The following is a 17,388-nucleotide window of genomic DNA, read 5'->3' on the forward strand; positions in this document are numbered from 1 at the left end:
AATTGCTCCACCTCCATAAAAGAACAGATATCCACCTGTGGAATTTCAATCTGTTCTGTCTTCTGCCCAGTCTGTATCTACATAGCTCACTAGTGTAGGATTACTACTTGCTGGCTGTCTCAGTTCTAGAAGACCTGTACCTTTAAGGTACCTACCCAGTCTTTTATGTCTAGTCTTGTTACTGTGGCAGTATATAGAAGTTTCCCAGTTGCTTTCCTATATTGCCCACTGTCTGAAAGAAGCTCACTGTTTGCATCCTGCTTCAAAATGTTGGCTTCCATTGGAGTGCAGACTTCCTTGGCATCTGTGAGAACCAGACATTAGAAAAGATCTTTTATCTTTTGTTTCTGGTTAAGAAGATAACCTCCATCTTCTTCTCTATTTGTATTCCAAGATAATAGCAAATGTTCCCCATTTACTTTACTTCTATTTCTTTGTTCAAATGCTTTACAATCTCTTCACTATCTTCTCAGTTTTGACAAGAATAAAATCATCAGCTTATATTAGTATGCAAGTCCATCTATTATTTCTAAACCTTGAATATAGAGCCAGCTTTTCCTTGAATAAACCTTGGTTAGTTAGCAATTTATTGACTGGCTGATTTGATTTATATACCACCCTTTCTAAAGTGGCTCAGGGCGGTTTATACTAAAATGAGAGATACATAATTAAAATCAGAAAACACTTAAAAGCCGGTTAAAATTGCAATTAAAACTAAATATCATTAAGGCCAGGCTAAATAGCTTTATATTGAGCTTTATAATAAAGCTTTAGCTTTATATTCCTTTAGCTTTGTATAGCTTTAGATTTATATTCAAGGCTCTTGCTGCTTGCTTTAGACCATAAATGCTCTTTTGGATCTTACACACAAGTTCCTCTTTACCAGGTTCCTTGAGCCCTGGTAGTTGCTCCATGTAAATATCCTGCTTAACATCACTATGTAAAAATGCAGTTTTGACATCTAAATGGACCATATACATTTTCCTTGCTGCTTATAGAAACCTGGGGCAAAGGTTTCATCATAAACCTCACCATATTTCTGAGAATATCCTTTAGCTACTAGCCTTGCTTTAGAGCACTGCACATCTCCTTCTGCATTGTGCTTTACTTTGAAAACTGATTTGCAACCTACAGTTTTTCTTTCCATAGGTAGCTCTGTAAATATCCAAGTATTATTTTTATGTAAGATAATTGAATCTCTTCTTCTGCAGCTTTTCTCCAGTTTCAAGCTTGGTCAACTGACATTTTATCAATAACTTCCCATGTACTAGGCTCTTACACATTTTCTTCTCAGTAATATATGTGAGTCTTTTTGCTGGAATACCTTTGTTGGTTCTTACTGAGCAACCTATCTCTGACTGAGCCTGAATGTTTTCGTTTTGTTCTGGATAGTTGTTGGCACAACTATTGCATCAACTTCTTTATCTGATTTTTCTTGTTTAGGCTCCTTCTGTATCTGAATGTCTAGTTTAGTATCTGGTACTTCATCAGCAGCTGGCTTTTCTTTTTCATCAAAATGCACCATATGATGCATTTTAATGGTTTCTGTGGCAAGATCAAGTATTCTATACCCTTTACATCATGGTACATGGCCAACTATCCCTTCCTTACACCTGCAGTTGAATGTGGTTCTTTTAGACTTTGGCACACAGGCTTATACTTTTGAGTCAAAAACTCTCATATGCTTCATATTGGGGTTTTCTCCATGTGACTAGTGTTGTATTTAAAACCTGAGTAGGCAGTCTGTTTTGTAAATAAGTAGCAGTCATAATTGCCTCTCCCCAAAACTTACTGTGTAGTCCTACATCCAGTAGCATGCATCTGGCCATTTCTATTAAAGACCTATTCTTTCTTTCTGAAATGCTATTTGTTCTGGAGAATATGGCATTGTCATTTGGTGTTCAATGCCCTCCTTTTTAAGATATTCAGTTATCTTATTTCCTGTATATTCACCTCCATTGTCTGTCTGGAAAAACTGAAAGCTAACAAATCACCAGGGCTGGATGGCATCCATCCAAGAGTCCTCAAAGAACTCAAATGTGAAATTGCCGACCTCCTTGCTAAAATATTTAACTTATCCCTGCATTCGGGCTCTGTACCAGAGGACTGGAGAGTAGCAAATGTAACACCAATTTTCAAAAAGGGATCCAGGGGCAATCTGGGAAATTACAGGCCGGTTAGCCTAACGTCCATTCCAGGCAAATTGATGGAAAGCATCCTCAAGGATAAAATTGTAAAGCACCTAGAAGAACAGGCCCTGTTGGGAGTGAGCCAGCATGGCTTCCGCATAGGTAAATCTTGCCTCACCAACCTTTTGGACTTCTTTGAGAGTGTCAACAAGTGTGTGGATCAAGGTAATCCAGTTGGCATAGTCTACCTGGACTTCCAAAAAGCTTTTGACAAAGTTCCTCATCAAAGACTCCTGAGAAAACTTAGCGGTCATGGGATAAGGGGACAAGTACATGTGTGGATTGCTAACTGGTTGAAAGACAGGAAACAGAGGGTAGGGATAAATGGAGAGTTTTCACAATGGAGGGAAGTAAGAAGTGGGGTCCCCCAGGGATCTGTACTGGGGCCGGTGCTTTTTAATTTATTCATAAATGATCTAGAAGCAGGGATAAGCAGCGATGTGGCCAGATTTGCAGATGATACCAAACTCTTCCAGGTAGTGAAATCCCAAATGGATTGTGAACAGCTCCAAAAGGATCTCTCCAAACTGGGGGAGTGGGCGACAAAATGGCAAATGCGGTTCAATGTTAGCAAGTGTAAAGTGATGCACATTGGGATGAAAAACCCCAGCTTCAAGTATATGCTGATGGGATCTGAGCTGTTGGTGACGGACCAGGAGAGGGATCTTGGGGTCGTGGTGGACAGCTTGTTGAAAGTGTCGACTCAATGTGCAGCAGCTGTGAAAAAGGCAAATTCCATGCTAGGGATCATTAGAAAGGGGATTGAAAATAAAACAGCTAACATTATAATGCCCTTATACAAAACTATGGTGAGACCACACTTGGAGTACTGAGTACAATTCTGGTCACCGCATCTTAAAAAAGACATTGTTGAAGTGGAGAAGGTACAGAAGAGGGCAACCAAGATGATCAGGGGCCTAGAGCACCTTTCTTATGAGGCAAGACTACAACACCTGGGGCTTTTTAGTTTAGAAAAAAGGCGACTGCGGGGAGACATGATAGAGATCTATAAAATCATGCATGGTGTGGAGAAAGTGGAGAGAGAGAAATTCTTTTCCTTCTCACACAACACTAGAACCAGGGGTCACTCCATGAAATTGATTGACAGGAGATCTAGGACCAAGAAACGGAAGTACTTTTTCACACAACGTGTGATCCACTTGTGGAACTCTCTGCCACAGGATGTGGTGACAGCCAACAACCTGGATGGCTTTAAGAGGGGTTTGGATGACATCATGGAGGAGAGGTCTATCAATGGCTACTAGTCGGAGGGCTGTGGGCCACCTCCAGCCTCAAAGGCAGGATGCCTCTGAGTACCAGTTGCAGGGGAGTAATGGCAGGTGAAAGGGCACACCCTCAACTCCTGTCTGTGGCTTCCAGCAGCATCTGATGGGTCACTGTGCAAAACAGGATGCTGGACTAGATGGGCCTTGGGCCTGATCCAGCAGGGCTGTTCTTATGTTCAGAATCTGAGGCTTCCTTCCAAACTTATTGCAAACTCTTGCAACATACTGCTTCAGTTTTTCAAGTACTTGGTTTTTTTCACTAATCAAATAAGTAAATGTGTACTTCGAATAATCATCTATGAAAGTTAACAAATACCTGTTTCCTCATGATGAATTAATCTGCATGGGCCCACAAATATCACTGTGCTCAAGAGATTTCTCTGTCTCTCTTTCTCTGTGTTGAGGAGAGATGGTTCCCTTTACCCTTACATGGCATGTACACTTGGACTCTACATTACAGTGACTTATATTTGGGCCTCTGGCTAAATTCTTCTCCTGCTGAAGTATTGTATTGCGGTCTCTGTGTTCCATTCTTCTATACCATAAATTTGAACATGCTTAAATGTGAGCTCTGTTTTACAATTTTGGCCTCTTCATCTATGCAATACACTTCAAATAGGCCACTCTCTTGCAAAGTCTCTTTCATTAGTAGCTCACTTTTATCTGTGATAAACGAGTATTTTCCTTTGAATTTTACTTCACAACCTTTCTCTGTAGCATATTTAACTGACATCAGACTGGATTCAAGTGTGGGCACAAACAATGCATTGACAACAGTCAGTTTTACTCTCCTTTTTGCAGCTTGCAGCATAACTGTGCAGAACTTCTCCCTTCAGCAAACATTTGCTTCCCATCCACTAGAAAAATGGGAACCTTATAATTTGTGTCCAACTTAGTAAATCTTTCTTTTTCTTCAATCAAATTGCTGGTTGTTCCTGAATAAATACAAATTCCAGCATTACATTTTGTAGAAATACCTCTGAAATTCTTCTTTGTATTAGCAACATATGTTTTATGTTTGTCAGACCTATTCTCTTCTTGCTTCCATGCATGTTTCTTTGTATGTTTAGGTGACTCACTTCTCTTGAAATATGGTATCACCCTTTTAGCTGCAAATTATTTATTCTGAGGACATTGGGCCTTCTTATATCTGGAACTCTCACAGACAAAATACTTTTTGTACTTTTGATGATTTTTTAAAGCATTTTCTTCACTTGACCTTTTGTTGCTGCCCATTGCCTCTGTGCTAATTGATGGTGGTGGTGGTGATGATGATGAATATTTATATACTGCTTTTCAACAAAGGTTCTCAAAGCAATTTACAAATAAATAAATAAATAAATAAATAAATAAATAAATAAAAATGGCTTCCTGTCCCCAAAGGGCTCACAATCTAAAAAAGAGACATAAGAATGACACCAGCAACAACCACTGGAGGGATGCTATGCTGTGGTTGGATAGCGCCAGTTGTCTCCCCCGCTAAATAAAAAGAATCACCACTTTTAAAAGATGCCTCTTAGCTCAGTTAGCAAGACTGATGTCTTCCAAGTGGAATCTGGACCTTGTAACTTCTCAATCCTCTGTAGCACTTGTCCTGTCTCCATCTTTGAGAAAATATTGAGGCTGTTCCCACATTGTTGAGGCTGTTCACCCACTCTTGCCTGCGTGTGTGAACTCTGCCAGTGTTGGCAGATCCTCTCCCTCCTTTGGTTTCATATTACACATCTTTATAACTTGATGAGCCTTGGAGACAGCTGACTTTCTTCCATACAATTTCTTCAGTGTTTCCCACATATTCTTTGCATGCTGTTTATTTATTAAATGTACCAATAAAGGGTCACTCACCAATAAACAAATTGTCCTGGTGGCTTTATCATCTGTACTGCCCTAGGCTTGTCTTTCTTCTCCTTCGACACCCTGTTGATTCCATGACTTTTTAGGAGCACCTCCATTTTGAAAGTCCACAGTTCAAAATCTGTACCTTGTAACTTCTCAATACTCTGTAGCACTTGTCCTGTCTCCATTTTTTAGAAAACATTGAGGCTGTTCATATGTTGTTGTTGAGACTGTTCACCCACTCTTGCCTGTGTGAGTGAGAACTCTGCCAGTGGCAGCAAACCCGCCAAAGAGGCCAGCCTCTTAAACAGGGTTAAGGGAGTGAGCACTCCTTTAGCCCAATTTTTTCAACCATCTGCCAGCCCCAGCTACTTGCAGTCAGGTCTGGGAGACGGCAGAGCGCCTATCCATCACCAAGGGAATCCCTATAATGCACTGCACATTCACATGGTGTATTATGGGAGTTACGGGGGCCAGGGCAATGCGTCTTGGCCCTCAACCCTCAGGGCTGCCAGAGGAGGCAGCTGCACATCTGGGTGCACGATCTCCATGGCTAGACCTGGACTAGATATAATCTGTTGTGAGAAAGGGCTCATTGTTTTCTTATTCAGGCTAATTATCCGCCTCAGAATTCTGGGCCCATAACCCTGTTGAGGGGTGTGAGAAGAAACATTAAAATCCTCACACCGCAGAGTATGCTCTTGTGCAGGGGAATATTATTATTATAAAAGAATAATAATAATATGCTCTTGTGCAGGGGAAACTTAGCCCAAGAGATTATCTGAAGACATTAAGTTGAGTTCAAAAAACAAATATTTATTAAGAAAATAAAACAATTAGGGATGTGCGAATCAATTCTGGTACAAAATGATTTATAACCAAATCTACCTGTTTGGGGCGATTTGTGGACAGAACAAATTGCCCCTCGGCTAGCTGGCCAGGTTCGGGTACAAAACAATTTGCCCAGATTTTGGACCTTATAAAATTTGTAGATTTAGACCTCTATTCCTTAGAACTTTTGTTCCTCAAATTTCTTCATATATAAAAGATAAAAAATATCTTATCAACAAATTAGAAGGAATGCAAGTGCCTGAAGGGTGTATATTGGTCACCTTGTATGCATCGGCACTGTACTCCAATATCCCTTTTGATGAGGCTAGGATCACAGTACAAAACTTTTTGGACAAACAGGACAATATGGATCCTCCGTCCTTCTTTAATATGGAATTGGCTGACATCGTATTAGAAGAAAAAAAATTTAGGTTTAATGAACGATTTTACCTCCAGCAGAAGGGTGTTGCTATGGGTAACACTATGGCTCCCAGCCTTGCTTGTCTTTTCATGTCTGAATTAGAAGAGGCCACGATGTTGTCCCAGGAATGTAATCCGTTTTTTGAATATATAACATTTTACAAACGGTACATTGATGACCTCATTATGATCTTTAAGGAGTATAGTAAACTCACTGAGTTTGATAAATGGGTCGATTCGATTCACCCTACTATCAAGTTTAGTTTGGCTTCAGATCCCCAAAGAATTGCGTTTTTGGACACTTATACCTGCATAGGATGTAATAGGTGTATTTTTTTCAAACTTTTTCACAAACCAACTGACAGGAACATGCTGCTCCATTTTGACTCGTGGCATCCAGATTATTTGCACAGAGGGCTCTCATATGGGCAATTTTTACATTTAAAAAGAAATGCCAACTATAGGTCTGATTTTGAGAATGAAGCAGAAATCCTCACAAAACATCTATTAAACAGAGGGTATCTGAATCAGGTGATTAATGCAGCCAGAGAGAAAGCATGGTGTAAAACAAGGAGACAGTTATTAGAAGAAAGATCTCACAAAAATACAAACCGTATAATGTGGTCTTCAGACTTTTCACCCCTTAGCTTTAAGATTAAGAACATTATTCACCAGGAATGGCGTATTGTCAAAGACATCCCAGGCTGCACACGTCCACCTAACTTCACCTTCAGGAGAACAAAAAATATCAGAGATCATCTTGTCAACGCAGACATTTGTGACACCTCACTGCCCTTTGAGACTCCAGTAGGTTTCCACTATGTTGTGCTGCTTGCCCTCTGGTTACGGAAATTCAAGAATTGCATATTCCCAGAGAAGGGTGAATGGTAAAACTACAAATTTTTGCCGACTGTAGCAGCAAAAATATTATTTATTTAATCATGTGCCCCTGCGTACTTATGTATGTGGGGGAAAGCAACTGGGTAGTCAGGATTAGGATTCTCGAGCATTGTTGAAGAATCAAACATATGGTCTCAGAAGCACCTCTTACTGAGCATTTCAGGAGTTCTCAACATTCCCCAGAAGACATTAGGTTTAGTGTTATATATAAATACAAACCCCAAAAAATTGGTCATGAGAATATTGAACAGGTGTTGTTATGAATGGAAACCACCTTTATTTACAGGTTAAACATGACCATACCTCATGGGCTTAACTCTGCATGTGCTATGTCAGGTTTTTTTGTAGTTGATCATCTTCACCATGTGGACCATTTAGTGTAGTGGGTCTGCAGTTTGATGGGGATAGTAATTCCACTCAGCTTTATTTAAAGCAACCTACCCCATATTAACCACTTACATATAGGGTTTTTGACTCTGAACCAACCTCAGAATATGGCTTTTTGCCTGTTATTTACCCACAGCAGTAAGGTACTTTATGCAACTTTGTATATGGAGCTTAGGTTAGCCATATTGATATGACAGTAAGAGGCAAAGTAAGATGTATTTTCCATGTCATGGTGGTGTAGAGCATGATAATATCATACAGCTGGTGTAGATATGCCTGCACCGGCTCTCTTTTAGACCCAATTGGAAGCAGCTTCACCTGGTCTAGTAGAACTTTGATTGGTGCTGGTCTGTATATCTTTAGGGTTTTGGTGGTTGGAGGTTAGTAAGTTTTTTTGTCAAAGAGCTGTAGGAGGGAATGTTGCCTCCATGAAGACTTGTATACATAGAGCTACAGTTTATTGGGCTCATTTAGAAGGAAGCATCTGGTTTGTACTAATTTGTGATTAAAGGGGGTGGACTGTGTGAGATTTATTGTGGTTATTTATTTAAGGAGTCAGTTTGAAGGACTAGCAAATGTACATCTTATCTCTACATAATGATGGATTTCTCTGAAGAAGGAGGATTTCCAAAATGGGCTCAGTAGAATCCCAGGTCAGCCTATCAGGATCCTTTTTGCTGTTTCAACATATGAATATTTTCCTATAGAATTTGTTAGTGCTTTCTGGAACTGCTACAAGTACACGGCTGTGCGGTTGAGGACTTGAATTGCCATTAGTATTGCTCCATAGGATCTATTTTCTGTGCATTTAGGTCCAATTTTGTATATGGAGGAAATGGTTCCTATATATGAATGCCCTCCTATATACAAATGTTTTTTCTAGTATATGCATGTCTGCACACAGTATCTGTAATTGTTTTTTGGTATCTTAAGGGTTATCCTTGTTAGCACTTGGTACTGTTACAAGTGTGCTGCTATGTAGTTGAGGATTTGAATTGCTACTAGCGTTGGCCTGCAGGACCTGTTCCATGTGTCTCTAGGTCTAATTTTGCAAATGGAGGAAATTGTGGTAACATGTGAATGTTTTCAGTATATGTATGTCTGCTTGCAGAACTTGTAATATTTGATATTGACATTTGTTCATTTTTCTGTTTCCAGTATAGTACCCCTGCCCAAAAGAGAGGTGATATATGCATTTTGTCAATGGGTATTATTTTATTTTATTTGTTTGATAATAATATCAAACAGGTTCCTAGGTTACAGTCCAGCCCGTGCAGCTTATATAGTGGGGAAGTTAAGGTGGGTGCCTTAATTTGCAATTTCCATGGTTTTAAAGCATGAGTGAACATTTGAAGCACTTTAACTGACATTCTCCACAGAGCTCCGGCAACAACAGGAGGGCTTCAGGTCCACAAGTGTTCAATGTTCCTGCACTGATGGCTACTTGTACAGCTGTGTCTCTCTTTTTCATGTCTCTTCCCTCTCTCAAAAAGCCCTTTTCCACTCTCACAGCCCTCAAGACCATATTTATACACATGGAAAGGGCTTTTGGAGGCAGGAAAACATCAAAAATATAGAGGCTATTCACACTATTATCCTAGGTGGGGGCAGGCTGCTTTCCACTTACCTTCCCCCCCCAGATGACCAAGCAGATTGGTTTCAGCGCACCTCCCGCACACCCACACGGCCAGCCCTGCTTCGTGCAGCTCCATGAAGCATGGAGCAAGGCAGAGGGATCTGGGGCCATAACTTGTTGTTCTGGCGTCCGGGCAGCCCTCAATGCAACGTGTGGCATGCATATTGTATTGGGGATTCCCCCCTCAGACCGGCACTCTATGTGCACATCTCTGTGATTCCTTGGGCTACATGGGCTTATTAAGGGGGTTAGGCGGGTGGGGAGCAGAGGGATCAGTGAGGATTCCACTGCTTCTCACGACCACCCTAACCCTGCTTGGGGCAGCCCTGGCAAGGTTAGGCTGGTTGTGAGGAAAGCCTCACAATATTCACATTGTAAATAAAATCTGTGGTGGATTAATATAGCATTCTTAGTTAAGCAACTCCTCCATCCCATATTTGCAGCCTTGGAGGCTGCTTTTGTTTAAAAAAGAAAACATCCAAGCACACAAAGACACACAAGGCACACAAAGACATACTTATGTAGAATCTATAGTTTGGCCCTGTGTGGATAATTTAAAAGTAGTATAGTTTGAAAATGCTTCTTTCAATGAAAGATATGTATATTCAAACACAGAAGTGTCTACCTTGAGAGATCTTGGATCTTCAAAATGTACATAGTGGCCCTGAGGCTGTTAAATTGCATTCCTTTAAATGATAATTTAAATTAATGTTTTTTGGAAAGCACAGAACAGTAAGACCAAGTGAAATGTATGAGAAAACCATTCATTCATTCATTCTCTCCCTCTCCCCCTCCCTCACTCCCATTGGGCTTAACTATATGGATTAGAGAGGACATGGAGAATTAGGGAATCAAATTCTGACCACATAAATGCTGTGGTGCAAACATATTTCAACAGATTGCATTTTTACTTTTCCTCCTTTTGCGTGCCCCACTCCTTCCTTTCTGGTTGTTTCACTTGTCTTTTTATGCTTGCTCTGAGCACACACAAATAGTCAAATAGAAATCCTTTAAAGATAAATAAAGCTTCTTATTTGGCCGGTTTCCTCATGGCATGCACAGATAGACTCACAGAAACGAAAATTGCTTAAAAATATATTTATTTCTTAGATTTCAAATCACTTTACCATACTGAATGGGCATCCATGGCAATTTACCAGTAAGATAAAATATATTACTTGGAACAAGAGGCAAGGGGTAGTCCTGATGAACAACAAATAACGTAGAATCTCAGCTAGAAGCAAAGACAGACCTCAGATGGCCTCATCAGAATGATATTTCAAACTGTAAGCATGCATGCCAGAAGCAAAAAATAAATGGAATTACATGTAAAAATGTTTTATAATGTACCAGACAACCTTTTCTACCCATATCAGAGTACCAGTTTTATTCAGAAGCAAATGGCAGGGTGAACTCCTTGCAACCTTTCACAGCACTCTTTTTCAAGAGGATATTCTTGCAATATCTAAATAAAATAGACCAGTATCTCGTGCTATCCTTTATACCATAGACTTAGAAACCACCTGATTTTCTGATTACAATAAACTAATCAAGCAAGACATTGTTCCGTGATTGCACAATTTGCAGAGATATATAGAGAATACAGCCAAGAGAGAGATGAAAGGGGCCATAATAATAAAACTTTGCATCTGCATAAGGCTTTTGGAGTATGCAAAGCCCTTCATATGTATTATTTCAATGTAATCCTTACAACAATCCTGTAAGGTATTATTATCCCCATATTGCACTAGGGAGATGAGGCTAAGAGGGAAGGCTTGATTCCCAGATTTGTCTCCCATCCACTATACTACATCAGCTCTTAGCTATGGGAGCAACTAAAATATGTCCTGCTTTCATGCATTAGACACCAATCAGACGTTGATGAGAATGAAATAAATATAGAATATACTGCCCAAGATCCAAAGAGCCTATGCATGCTTGGACGCATACACGGAGCCCTTTCAGATTGCAATTCCTCAATCTCACGAGAGCATATAAGATAAGAAAGTTCTTTCTGTGGGTGACTATTTATGATGACTATTTCACATATCCAAAGTTCTTTTTAGACATGATATGGAATACTTGTACAAGGAATGTACAGTGTACACAGGTACAGATATTCACACATTACTTTCAACAGGAGTACAGGAGCAAACTTCCTATCTAAACTATGGATCTGAGGGGTCTGTGCCCAAGTTCACTTTTAAAATGAATGCAATTACAGTCACTCATACCTGTACAAAAACACAGATGAGTGGACAGACATCTGTACACTCATACAACATAATGTTTGAATCCCTTAAGTCATTATGTGATGTTGAAGTCTGCCTTTGTGGGAGAGGAGAGGAGAGCCAGTCTTGTGGTAGCAAGTATGACTTGTCCCCTTAAGCTAAGCAAGGTCTGTCCTGGTTGCATATGAATGGGAGACTTGATGTGTGAGCACTGTAAGATATTCCCCTTAGGGAATGGAGAGGCTCTGGAAAGAGCATCAGAAGGTTCCAAGTTCCCTCCCTGGCATCTCCAAGATAGGGCTGAGAGAGACTCCTGCCTGCAACCTTGGAGAAGCCGCTGCCAGTCTGTGAAGACAAGACTGAGCTAGATGGACCTATGGACTGATTCAGTATATGGCAGCTTCCTATGTTGGGGCTCCCACCTCTGCTACTACTGAATCTCAGACAGAAGGGAAGGGGTTGTAGTTACTGGATACGGAGTTCCAGTGCATCAACCTTTTGTACCAACTATCCTAATGACCACTAGGGGCATTAGGAGTAGAGATAGTGAGTAAGGGTCTCCCTAACTGTTCTATCTGTCTCTACTCTATGACCCCTGATCTGACTCTTCCACACTACCTGTGCTGAATCACAATCCTTCCTTTCCTCCTAGAGAGGAGATGGAAACATCTCTCTCCCTCCTTACCCTTTTCACAGGGGCGTATCTAGGGGTAGGGCAGGCAGGGCACGTGCCCCGGGCGCCACTTGAAGGGGGGGTGCCATTTTGTAAAATTGTTTTTTTTTAAATGGCTGCCAAAAACAAAATGGCCACCGTGCATGCTCAAATGGCCTCTGTGAGGCCCTAGGTCATGCCAGGCTTTGCAGAGGCCATTTGAGTATGCGCGGTGGCCATTTTGTTTTCAGTGGCCTTAAAAAAAAAAAAAAAAAAGATTATTTTTAAAAACGGCCACTGCACACGCTCAAATGGTCCCTGCGAGGCCCTAGAGGCCAGCGGAGTGAGGGGAAACCTTTGCAAACCCCCCCAGCCTTTAGGAAGCCCCCCAAAGGGGCTACAGGTAATAATAATAATAATAATAATATAATATAAGACACTGTACACATATTCAGATTGGCACTATGTACAGAAAATCAGGGCTTGTGAATACTGAGCTGACACTTATGAGCTAGGATTGTATTCATTTGCTCTTACTTTGCTTCTTGTGATAAGTGAGTTAAATGTGATGTCTTGCTAATATGGCTATTAATGGTGAGTTTGTCTTTGAATCAGTGTGAAATCCTTAATATTAAGGTCCACTGGGAGCTTCTTGCTCTCTTTGTCTCAATTTAACTGTCTTTCTCAAAGACTAGAATATATTCCAAGCAGTGACACAGTTTACTCTGCATATCCTTTAATTATTTACAGAGTATCTGGGAAAAGTCAAATTCTCCATTGATTTTTAAAACTTATGTAATGGTGATGCTACAATGCATAGTAGAGAATTAGACGGGCACTTCTGTTTAGTTTTCCAAGTATACCTCCACATTGTATTTGGGTATTTCATGAGCCCCCGCATACTGAAATTCATCATTTTCCAGCATTTTTTGGTCTGGCTAAGTCCACTGCTAAATAGTTTTTGAAATATTAAAAGATTAATGAGCTTGACTTGTATTTTTCAGCTGATATTATGGTAAAGTTATCTCAAAGATGGGTGTCAGATGCTTGGACAGGGGGCGCAATTTCAGTGTTTGCCCTAGGTGCTATTTTCCCTAGATACGCCTCTGCCTTTTCATTATATAGTTCTTTAGATTAGGTTTAGGTCTTTCCTATCCAAGTGTACTTAACCAATAAATACTTAGTTCTACAAGGATCTTCATGTGTTTTCTCTAACTAGCTGCAACAGCTAAACCATCCTCTGCTACCTACTCTGTAACTGGAGTGTGTGCTCATTCCTTAATGCTCTGTTGTTTTAGCTACTGGGGTAAAAATTAACAACCTCCAACAGTGGTCACCCTCAGCTTCCTCCTCCTTGTGAATCACCTCTAAGCCCTGGTCCTCTCCAAGAGCCAAAGTAAGAGGGTGGATGGGAGACATCTGCTAAATCACTGATGTTCCCTTTACCTCCAATAAATAACCCTATGCAGCCTTCACGGTCTCTTGAATCTCTTCTGGATTCCTGGTCTCTCCAGAGTCCCTGCTTCTCTTCCATTCCCTCTAGTCCAGGGTTTCTTAACCTTGGACCCCCAGATGTTGTTGGACTACAACTCCCATCATCCCTAGATATGGCCTTTTTGGCTGAGGATGATGGGAGTTGTAGTCCAACAACATCTGGGGGCCCAAGGTTAAGAAACCATGCTCTAGTCCCTTCCCCTGCCTTCCCCACCCCCTTGTCTTCTGGCACTACAGCTGTCTGTCAGTGGAAAGCCCGACCATCCCCACACAGCCAACTGCGTGTCAACTGTCGGGAGTGCACCCATCCATGAGCATGCTCTACTTAATCGCATTGTGTGGGGCTGCATCACTCCGGGCCAGCAGCACGGGACCCAGCTAAAGTCATTAAAGGATGACTGTGCGTGTCTGAATTCACTCCCTCTTCAATGTTTTGAGGTCTTTATTAGTTATGCCATTCATTCTACTTACTAGATTTGGAGATTGGCTTCAACAAGGGTAGTCCCATGCCCCCTGAAACAATGCAGTAATGTCTTGTAGCCTACAGATAAATAGTAACAGGACTGACTTTACTGATAACAATCTCAAATGTATTGCCAAGGCTCCACCCCACCCTTTTTAATGGAAACCAATATAAGGATCTTTCAGTACAACAGCAAGTGTCTTTTGCTCGTTGACCTATAAAAGGAATCAAGCGGCAGGCACACATTTCAAGAGGGGTACCATTACCTTTAAACAAACAATAGAAAAACAGCTGAGGAAGAAAAATTTTACTGATTTCTCCATGGAAATTTTAAAAAATCCTAAATTAATTTAAATCCCTGGAGGCTACTTTTAAGAAATACTACCCAAGGGAATTCCTGTTCTTATCTTGTCAAAGATAGTTGTCAATGTTGTCAAACATTTCTAACATTTTTAACATACTAATACAACTTTTGTTATGTCCCTTTAAAAACCTCTGGCAATTATCTACACAAATCTTAAAAATCTCTGGCAATTAGCTGCACAAGTAATAGCAACATAATGTAGTATTAACCTTCTTAAGACTAAAAAAGAAATCAAAGGTACAAACAGAAGTATCCTGGTCTGATACAGCCCACTTGTTGAAGCTAAACAGAACTCTGTCTGGTCAATGTTTGAAGGGGACCATCTGGAAACATTATGAATGTGGCCTTGAGTTCCAGCAAGGAGGAGGAAATATAGGCTATCAATATAATAAATAAAATATTAAAAACAGCTGCTTTCAACATTATCTATGGTAGTGTGGGACACGGTTCCTTTGGCTTAAACTGCTAAATTTATTAACTGCAAACAAGCAATCATGGGGACAGAAAACAGTGAGCATGCAATAGGATCTTCAGAGGGAAAAGATGATTCCAAATAAATAGTTGAGTTTTATTTTATGTAAGTGATCACAGACCTTCATGGATAAGGAAAACAAAGCCATGTGATTATATTGAGGCTCTCCAAACAAGCAGTGTGGAGAGCCTAACTGGCCTCTGTGGGGAGAGCGGGCTTAGCCAACTCTCCCCACAGACGAGCAGGGAGCCATCTCTGGGCAGCCAGATCGACCAGCCACACGATTGCTGGCTCCATCACGGAGCCGGTAGGGGCAGCATGGATCGGGGGCTGCCCAGCCTCTGGAAGTCCCAAGATGCCTAGTGCGAGTGCACGGAGCATCCTGGGGAGACCCCTGAGGCCAGGAAGCTTGGTTTAGCCTTGCGGGGGGAGGATTCCTCATGAGTTGCCACGCCACAGCTTCTTACAATCAGGTAAACGGGGTTAGAGGAGAGCGTGCTCTGCTAACCTTGTTTAAGGGGAGGCGCATTCTTGGAGGCTTGCTGCCAGGAGCCTCACAGCTCCCATTGCAGCACACAACCAGGAGAAACCGGGCTAGGCTCCCTTAGCCCAGTTTGTCCTGGTCATGGGAATAGCCTAATTAACTTGTAAACTAACCCTTATCCAGGATGCAGTCAATCCTGTGATTTAGCACAAAATTAATGTTTTCATTCTATATTTCTTTTCAAAATGCTGAATTATATTGTATTTTACAGGAAACATAAGGCCAAGGTGGATCCCGTAATGTCTATAATAGATCAACATCATTTCACAGAACAGAGGCACTGGATTAGAGAAAAGCCTTTCTGAAAACTTTTATTATCTAAGAAGTAAAGCAGTAAGAGTAAGAAAAATATTTTCACCTGAAGCTTGTTGCCTTGGGGGACAAGGAACTTTTTATAAAGAAATAATACATGATTTTTTGCCTATAATAAAACAATTTCCTTTGGGTTTTATAATGTTTTGGGTTTTTTTTATTATGGGGATACTTTTGATCAATAACAGCTAGCTTACAATTGCAAAACCTATTAAGCTATATAGAAGTTTTTGTCTTTTAAAAAAAACAAAAGGATCTTATTACTGTTTTGTTTGCTCTTCCATTAATAATTTAGAGAGGATTTTGAAGCATTGCAGTTGTGGCACACATCTCAAAAAATGCAAGCCATTATCTTGTTTTATATGCAGCTCACACCAACTAACCCACAATCCAGGCCAGCTGAAATTTGGATTTAAGACAATTTGGTCACCTTGACGCTAGGAGGACATACCAGCTTCAGCCCTATTATGTTGTTCTGACTTAACAGGGATGTGATTCAGCCTGCCCATCCCAAAGCCAATTATCCTAGCAGTTTTAATATCAGTGTTTCATATATTCTGTTTGAGTGCAGGCTCTATAATAGCCAGCTGAAGCAGCTTTTGAAGTTCATAGCAACAAGATTCTTACCAGCCTCCGTGATGAGCAGGATGAGGTTTCTCATGATGGTATCTTATTTTTAAGCAGGATATATTTGGATAGTAAGGACAAGAGGGAACTGGAAGTTAAAAGACCAACTCTGCTCAAGAGTATGAGGAGCCCAAAGGTTTCCCCAAGTTCAGTTTGGATGCTGTAGTTCAAGACAGATGAAAAGAAAGGACCAGGACAAGCAATACACAGCCTTCCTACTGCTCAAGAAAACTGCCACTCAGGATAATGAACAATTATCACTGCTGGAGCACATGGCAATTTGCACCATTTTGCTACCATTGAGTTGGAGCCCAACTACTACATGCAGAAGAGCCAATCCCTTCCCTGGTCAACCTATCCTCGATTGCCCCTTCCTGTTTGCATGTATTAGAAAACTCCTGCTCTTTTACCTTGGTTATCTGATTAATAAAAGGTGGTTTATCTTGTCAGGTCCAATGCCTTGTCTGCCCACACAGATACCTTTTCCTGTTTGAAAACAGGAATTGCATTGACACATTTCTCTTCCAGCTACAGGTGAAACTCGGAAAATTAGAATATCGTGCAAAAGTCCATTAATTTCAGTAATGCAAATTAAAAGGTGAAACTGATATATGAGACAGACGCATTACATGCAAAGTGAGATAAGTCAAGCCTTAATTTGTTATAATTGTGATGATCATGGCGTACAGCTCATGAAAACCCCATATCCACAATCTCAGAAAATTAGAATATTACATGGAACCA

The 17,388-nt window shown here is 40.7% G+C and overlaps 1 long non-coding RNA gene across 4 annotated transcripts in view; it reads left to right on the forward strand.

Moving 5' to 3' along the window:
• Positions 1-17,100, forward strand: part of LOC128349132 (uncharacterized) — a 59,195-nt gene extending 42,095 nt beyond the window's left edge. For 2 of the 4 annotated variants that reach the window (XR_008318573.1, XR_008318575.1), the window contains 2 exons: positions 15,917-16,044; positions 16,702-17,100. This is a non-coding gene — a long non-coding RNA (uncharacterized LOC128349132). Of the gene's footprint in view, positions 1-8,243; positions 8,337-10,595; positions 10,772-15,916; positions 16,045-16,701 lie in introns of those variants that run through there. The other 2 variants (XR_008318574.1, XR_008318572.1) reach the window with 2 other exon arrangements.
• The last annotated feature ends 288 nt before the right edge of the window (positions 17,101-17,388 follow it).

This window comes from Hemicordylus capensis, chromosome 3 (assembly GCF_027244095.1).
Source record: "Hemicordylus capensis ecotype Gifberg chromosome 3, rHemCap1.1.pri, whole genome shotgun sequence".
NCBI classification, from domain to species: Eukaryota; Metazoa; Chordata; class Lepidosauria; order Squamata; family Cordylidae; genus Hemicordylus; species Hemicordylus capensis.